The following is an 8,545-nucleotide window of genomic DNA, read 5'->3' as shown; positions in this document are numbered from 1 at the left end:
TCGACGTGGAGGGGATGGCTCCAGCCTCGATGGAGAGTCACAACACAGCAGAATGCAGCTGGGGGATTAGGGAGCTGCTGCATCTTTAAGAATATGGGTGCGTCCTCGACGTTGCCTACACCTCCATTTCAGCACCTCTCCCTCCCTCATTCAGCCACACACACACACACACACACACACACACACACACACACACATATGCACTCACATACACACACACACACACACACACGCGCGCACACACACACACACACACACACACACACACACACTCTCTCTCTTAGCCTCTGTTCTCTTTTCCTTCTGTGGCTCTGCCAACTTAACTGCGGCCTGTGTTCTCCCTCTCCACTCACACCGGGCGCCTGTTTTCTCTGAGCAAGACCAACCCCCCCCATCCCCACCCCCACCCCCAAAACGCCTGGCAGCCAGACAAGGTCAACATGACAGTCTTTTTTGCTCTTCCCTCTTTCTCTCCCTTTATCTCCCTCTCTTTCCCTCTGTGTCTCTGTGTCTTAGCTCAGCTGAGCGACAGGCTCCTCCCCCAACGCTGAGCGCCTTTCATCTTCTGCCTCCGACCGAGAGAGAGAGAGAGAGAAAGAGAGAGAGAGATTGAGAGTGAGAGAGAGAGTGAGAGAGAGAGAGTGAGAGAGTGAGAGTGAGAGTGAGAGTGAAAGAGAGAGAGAGAGAGAGAGAGAGAGAGAGAGAGAGAGAGAGAGAGAGAGAGAGATTGAAGGGGAGAGAGAGAGATGGATGAGAATACAGACAGGCTGAAAGCCGAGAGATGCAGTGGGGCAGATGGAGAGAGAGTGAGATGGCAAGATAGAGATAGAAAGGGGCGTAATGCTGTAAATACTGTACTAAACCATTTAGAATGTAGGCATGACCAGTTTGTCACAAACATGACAACGTGTGACCTTACAAAGATCTGGCAGAAATGAAGAGCAAGTCAACTAGAACAGCTCAGGGGGAAATATGTAAATATGTGCATATTTGCGCATACAACAATATGCAGTCGATCAAAGTCTAAATGTGTTATTCATCAATAGCAATTCTGCTATTCTAGTTCTAGCGAACTGTCTGACAGAGCATGATCCTGGTATTACTGGTGGAGGTCACAGGAATTACATGTTACACTCTGCTACTCTTTAAAACATGGCTGCTTTGAATCAATACTGGTGTTTAGAATCAATTGAAAGGCATGGCAGAGCCCCGTTTGAATGACAAGATCATTTATCGAGAGACTCGTGCAAACAAGCAGCAAGGACACTTAGGAGTAATGAAGCGTCGTCACGGAGAGACAGGCTACTTAAAGAGATCGATAAACGATGAATTGAAAATCAAGGACCCCAATTGAAATAAGCCAGTGGCTTTCTTGGGTTTTTATCCTTTTAGTTGACCTTGTATGTAATATGTACTTTCATGTACCTACTTCTGCAAATCTTCTAATAAAGTTTTCAATCAATCAATCAATCAAATCGTCCAATCCATCGTCCAAATGCTCCTTCTGGGTCAGGGAACACACAACCTATTAAGACTGAACCAAACCAAACAGACACTATTACCTCACAAGAACTGATGGAAGATACAACAGCTACTTGTATCCTATAAAACGCCTTCAAAAGATCTACACTTTCCCAAATTACATAAGCTTTCACAAATGACATTTTCTCCCCAGTGAGAAGAACATTGCACATATGAATCAAATTAGAGCTGGCAACATCCCTGTAACACCATACTGAGGGTAAATAGTTACAAACCAAGCCCAACTGTTTTCCCCTCTGCATGTACATATAAGATGCCTTATATAATGTAGAAGTGTGCAATAAAGCTGGGACCTGATGGAAAGTGGGAGAGTGAAAGAGAAGGGGAGGGAGTGAGAGAGGGGGGGGTGAGAGAGAGGGAAAGAGAGGGAGTGTAATAGAGAGAGAGGGATGAAGTCGCAGGGAGTCAGGGGGTTGGAAGTGGTGGGGAGGAGGGGGGTGAGGGGTAGCAGGGGCAGAGCCTTGAAGCTCACTGACAGGAATGGATATGCCCAGACACAGAGCCAAACCCAGGCCCAGACTTGAGAGGGCCTTGTTTATGCCTCCAAAATGCCTCACCCCTTTTTTCACTCACTCTCTCTCTCTCTCCTCCCCCTCGCTCTTTCCCTCTCCCTAAATCCTCCCACCCTCTATCTTCCTCCTCACCTCATTATTGAATCTATCCCCCCCACACTCTCTCTCTCTCTCTCTTTCTCCCTCCCTCCCTCCCTCCAGCTCTCTCTCTCTCTCTCTCTCTCTCTCTCTCTCTCTCTCTCTCTCTCTCTCTGTCTCGTAGAACACAAATACATACCTACATCATATTGGCTTGTTGTGTTGCTGCTGTGCTACAGTGAGTAGGCTGGAGAGGGTGTTGGCCAAGCAAGTAAACAATAATACAAACCAGCTGTGCCTAAAGTTTAACTGCTGCAGCGCTAGCATAATCCTGTACCTCTCAGGACATCTGAAAAGCTGGAGCTACGGCCTCATCTGGGAGACAAATGTTTAGTATGACCCAGAAATTAACCCGAAAAGGACTTGTGGAAAAGGCTCTTCATTCTGTCCTCTTCTCTGCTGCTGTCTCCATGTTGTTCATTGCTGTTTTTTTCTTTACAGCTTTGGCTTTCTCTCTCTCTCTTGTCCTCATACCCACACCTATCCTCAGCCAGTTTGTTCCTCCCACAGACGTGGTCTGTGTGTATTGTTTGGAGAGTTCTGAGAGCTGAAATTCTCCCACCCGAGAATCACGGAGCAGGGAGAGCAGGAGAAACATTCAAAAGGCGAATGGGAGGGAGAGAGATAGTAGGGGGGGGGGGGGGAGAGTGATGGTAGGGCGGGATGGCGGGGTTGAGGCACTGAGTTGTCTGTGTTTATTTTGGACACACAGCCTTGCACACTAGCGGCAAAGCCAACGACCCCTATAACACCGGGGTACTTCAAGCATAGTAGGTCAGCCTGCCTCAGGGAATCGGTGTCCTGTTCTGTTCTTATCTGGGGATGTCCCATGCAGGTGACCAGGGCGGGGGGGTGGGGGGGGGGGGTTGGTTGGGACCAAGTAACCCTGTGGAGGGGGCTGGTTTAAAACCCCAGAGGACACGAACGATTGGGCTGTTCCAGGAGGAAACGGTGAGGCCGCGTTGTGATTAGTGGTTACAGTTTAACTGCAGAAATATGCATGGTCCGTGGGTCCAGGAGCCAGCGAGGGCGGTTTGCACTGGTCTCTGAGTGTGAGGCTGTGAGTCAGGCTTCTCTCTGGGCTGACTATCAGCTCTGTCTCCTGTGTCTGTAGGCCCAGGGAGTCTGGCCATCCACCCCATACAGAGACACATCATACTGCAGCCCTCCGTGGAATGTCTGTGTCACCTACTCGTGTCTCACATGGCACACATTAACGGAAAGTGAAATGGAATCGACTGTATGTGTGTGTGTGTGTCAGTGTGAGTGTAAAAGCTATCACATTTTTAGCACGGTATCCTACGTCATATGGTTGGGGTATGTTCATGTGAGGTGTGGAGGAATGGTTAAGTGGGTGTCTTTTAGACTGAATACATTTCCGTGAATTGTCCCTTGGGGTGTGGGTGAGCTACCTTACCCCACAGGGAGTCTTGATCTCTGGGCTGATCCAGGGCTGGGGTGGGTGGAGTACCACATTATGGTCTGTGTGTGCTGTTGCCTCTGTGTGTCTGCCTATCGATATTTGATGATTTACACTTGTAGGTGATACTGTGGTTGGTACTGCGTGTTCCAAAAGCATCACTGTGAGGTTTTTGTATGGCGCATGCACGCACGCACACATACACACACACACACACACACACACACACGCACACACACACACACACACACACACACACACACACACACACACACTTCAATTTATCAAGATTTGGAAAATCCCATCAGAGATACCATCATACAACCATCCCCGTCCATTGCACACACAACAGCTCCTCTCACGAGTCAGACGCGTCACGGTCACTTTGCTTCTCTGACATTCGCTTCACACTTCACGTCTCAGACAAAGGTCAAGAACAGAGCCGAGAGCCTCTATTCAACACGCCTGAGCAATGGCAGCTGTCAAATTCATCCTATAGACGTCCATTCAACCATGAAAGAGTGCATTAAAAAAACATTGGAGTGAAAAACCTGCGAGATTGTCTATCGAGCTCTCTCTCAGACACCACGGAGACGTGGTGACACATTCGTCACGGGGATCAACAGATAAGTGGTGTTACTGGTCAGATCAGTGTGGACCTGGTGCCTTGTCTCCGCTGCGTGCCGCCCCATTCACTGACCACTGTAATCCCCCCCCCCCTGCTGCTGAGCTGCCTTTCAGCTTGACCGTAATCCCTGCCGGGCAGCAATAGTACCCCACAGCGATATTATTTCAACACACACACACACTCACACACCGAGTGTCCCCAAGCATTGGCTGTGCCACTTTAAACCACAGCCAAGGAATTACCAAGCTAGCGCTTAACATTCTCTTCAGTCTTTCCTTGACTCTTCTTGTTAGTGAGACGGCTCTGTTGGGCTCCCGTATGGAGATTCCCTATTTATTGCTGTTAATATCGGTGGTGCCTCCATCCCTGGTTATTGCTCCAGTGTGTACAAAACCCATAATTACACATCTAAGAAGATGTAAGTATTAACTGGAGACCCATATGGGTATATCCTTCATTCCGCTACCTTACCAATGTGACCCACAGTTACTTCCTACATTTACATTTACATTTTAGACATTTAGCAGATGCCTTTATCCAAAGCGTCTTACAACATTTATCTTAAGTAAGTAAATCATCTATACGATGTTAGTCATCATAAGAAAAAACAATCTACGCTAGGACCAGGGACCATTGGCAGTCACAATGCTAGAAATACTTCCTTTCTTCTTAGTTTTTTACAGTAGAGACACTGTACAGGGATAGTGCATAAGCTCCAGGAAACAAAGACTGTAACATCAATCTTGGTTTCACATTGTTAACAGTGTGTTTTATGTTCCCTTGGCCAGGGTTAACATGAAGGTGAACTTGACATGTATTTTGTCACACATGGTAATAACAAGTAATGTGGTGAAACTTTCCATGACACAGATGCACAACATTAGAACCCACCTTTTCCCCCCCACAATGCAGCTGTCTTCCGTCAAAGGGCGAAGCGCGCCCAAGGGGTTATGACTTCACAGCCGCAGTACAGGGCGGGATCACATGGCACAGGGCATGGATGTGGAGGGGTATCACCACACCACATGCGTCACCCACTCCCAAAAAGGGGAAATACACATGTTGCACAGCATGATGGGAACTCCCCTGGATCGTCATTTCCATATACAGTGTGTGTGTGTGTGTGTGTGTGTGTGTGTGTGTGTGTGTGTGTGTGTGTGTGTGTGTGTGCGTGTGTGTGTGTGTGTGTGTGTGTGTGTGTGTGTGTGTGTGAGCTGTTTACACGTCAAGAGTATGATGTCTTGTAGAGCCTGAGTGTACATAATATACTTGCCTCCTTGCTAATTATTGGGGCCAGATGAAGCCGGCTCCGTGGTGGAGGAACCAGTGTGAAACCTGTGGTTCAGACCAGGAATGTACCAGAGTTGTGCCGCTGCTGTGCACAAAGTGTTGCTGCATACAGCTGTCCAAGTAAAGTATCCACATCTGGCCAAGCATGCAGTCAGGACAGGAATATGCACAGCACTAGGCAGAGAACTGTGCGTACATCACACACACACACACACACACACACACACACACGGATGTGTGAGACCATGGAATGCCACCGCAGAGATGCACAGCTGGACCTAGTGGACATCTGGCCTGTTGTTAAGACTGCGTGAGCGGCGAGCGAGTAGTGTGAGAGAATCATTAGCTAAAATAACCAACACTGTGCCTATCGTGATATAGATTACATGTACACCCGCCCTAAGCGTGCTGTCAGATGGAAATGTGTGACCTGCAGGTGACCTGTCCTGAACACAGGAGTTCATCAGCTGATTGGATAAACAGTCGATGAGGGTGAGCACCTGGAATGAGGCAGTTCAGGGCAGGGTTGTGGATTCAATGGCGGAGGCCCCCGACCTGGGGAGAGTCAAAGTTCCCCGCTGGAGCTACTTAGTACAGCCTGTGCCTCCCTCACTGTTCCTCCTCACCAAATACTTAAGAGAAAAGTCCAGTGGGCCCTCGGCCAAAACTCCTCCAGTCTCATATGCTCACTATCTGTTTGATACACACACACACACACACACACACACACACACAGACCAAACACATAGCCAACGGACATCTTTGAACCCCTTCACCACATTGAGTCTCCAAACTTCAAATCCAGCCCTCAGAGAGTGAGCCTCGATTGGTATTGTAATGCTTTTTAATGATGGGGCTCTATTCCCCTGAGTTAGTTAGCTCTGCCTTGGCAGGGCTCAGCTCTTTCCCCTGGCGTCGTCTGGGACAATGGGCCCATGGGAGGCAGCCAATGGGGAGAGGCTCCATCCCAAACCCTGTCCCAATGTGCACACAATTAGGCGCAGGGACAGAGGAATTGCTTAATTGGGTGAAAACAGTCTTTATAGGCCTCTGTCCGCGCTGATCATCAGCAGCCCTGTGCTACTTGCTTGGCCCTCAGAAACGTTGAATTATGTTTCATTCAATTGGTTCCCTGGCAAGGGAACAATTACGATATTTTATGTAATACAAGTGCCAATTATGTTTGACTGGTATCTATTAGGAGATAAATATGTGTTTTTCTTGGCAAAGTTGTGTAGAGACCTGTGTTGTTTGAACACCCATCCTGGGTCATTTCAGTTGATATACTGTACACGGAGAGCTCTGCACTAAAGAGGTCGAACTCCATCAACTCTCCAAATCGTTGACAATGACATCCCATCTTGCACGAAAGCTGGTCGATTTGCTGCGACGCAACTCCCAAACCCCAGCAGGCCTTGCATACCATGCGTGCTCTGACAAATAGTAGCATATATTTGAGGAATGGCTGGCTCTGACAAATAGTAGCATATATTTGAGGAATGGCTGGTTTTCAAGCGTGACAGTCGGGAGGACAAGTGGTGTCCTTATGAAAATGGGGAATGACACGGTGTCTGTCTGCGTAAATTCCACAGACGTCGGCGGGGCACGTACACCGCGGCCAGCGGAGATATGACAGTTCTGCCGTGGACAACGTAGATATGACAGTTCTGCTGTGGACACCGTAGATATGACAGTTCTGCCCGGGGACAACGTAGATATGACAGTTCTGCCGTGGACAACGTAGATATGACAGTTCTGCCGTGGACAACGTAGATATGACAGTTCTGCCGTGGACAACGTAGATATGACAGTTCTGCCGTGGACAACGTAGATATGACAGTTCTGCCGTGGACAACGTAGATATGACAGTTCTGCCGTGGTGGACAACGGCCGGGGCCAAGCGCACCGCTGCCGACTCCGAAAATAGGTCACCCCGCACTGTCTGTCCTGCTTGAACTCAGATCATTTCACATTTCACCGACTGCATGATCGGACACATATGAGGACATTTACACACATGTACACATCAGACGGGAACGAACTGTCTTTGCGAATGATGTAACGACTCTATGTCATGCAGTGTAACCCGACACACACACACACACACGGGGGACAGACAGAGTGATATGGGAGTTCTCGGCACACGGGCTTACCTTAGGAGAAATGCCGTGGATATGGCCGAGATGTCTCCGAGTTATTCCCTCTTCGGCACAAACTTTCTTCTCAAGTCTTTTTTAAAACAAAAAATCCCTCGATGACGGATGTGTTGTTGAAATAGTATAATGTTTTTCTTCGATCGAAGAGAAAAGAAGAGCTGACAAGTCTAAATAAAAGATTATGTGTCGAGTGAGGCGGTCTGTTCCCAGACCATTGTCGGTAACCTATTAATTTTACACAAATAAAAAGGAAAACAAGAGAGACTACAATAACAAGTGAATATGATAAGACTTATCTCCACGAGGAATACGAGATAATAGTGTTGATGTCAGTTACCAGGGGAATGGTATATTTCCACGCCACCAGAAACCCGTTCAATAGTATTAAACACCCGAAACAGTATACGTAGTCTAAACTGTTCACGATTAGGAAAAATGAAGACCACTGGTTGTGTAAATGCATCAAAAAATAATGCGCTCGATTTCTTCTAAGATTCAAAGTGCATCGCTTAATGGCAACGCTGGTCAAGTGGAGGTTTTCAATGGGTGGTCGTCCTCTGGGGGTCGTCCTCTGGGGGTAGGAGGGGGTGCGCTGGGCGATACACAGCAGGGAGATGTCGCGAGGGGGGGTCTCCTTCTTCGCTACGTTTCCAGATGCCGACTCCCTGTGGTTACAGCCAGAGGTGTTGTCTTAAGATGTCTCCTTCTCTCTCTCTTTCTCTCGTTCTCTCTCTCCTCTTATGTCTTTCCCGAGCCCTCCAGGAGACGTGAGTGGTACAGTGGTCTCCCCTCGTCCGTCTGAGAGCAGAGAGCAGACACCCGGACCCGAGCCAGCCCGTGTCTCCCTCTCCTCGCGCGC

At 48.4% G+C, this 8,545-nt stretch overlaps 1 protein-coding gene across 1 annotated transcript in view; it reads right to left on the bottom strand.

Moving 5' to 3' along the window:
• The window catches only part of glis2b (GLIS family zinc finger 2b), a gene marked incomplete at its 3' end in the record, with an annotated part of 26,849 nt that extends 19,043 nt beyond the window's left edge, over window positions 1–7,806 (bottom strand). The window contains exon 1 of the mRNA XM_080523915.1: window positions 7,684–7,806. The remainder of the gene's footprint in view (window positions 1–7,683) is intronic.
• Between the last annotated feature and the right edge of the window lie 739 nt (window positions 7,807–8,545).

The sequence above is a fragment of the Nansenia antarctica genome (assembly GCF_963989245.1).
Source record: "Nansenia antarctica genome assembly, chromosome: 2".
In the NCBI taxonomy this organism is placed as follows: Eukaryota; Metazoa; Chordata; class Actinopteri; order Argentiniformes; family Microstomatidae; genus Nansenia; species Nansenia antarctica.
Note: the sequence above shows the minus strand (reverse complement) of the source record. Positions and strands in the feature narration are given on the sequence as shown.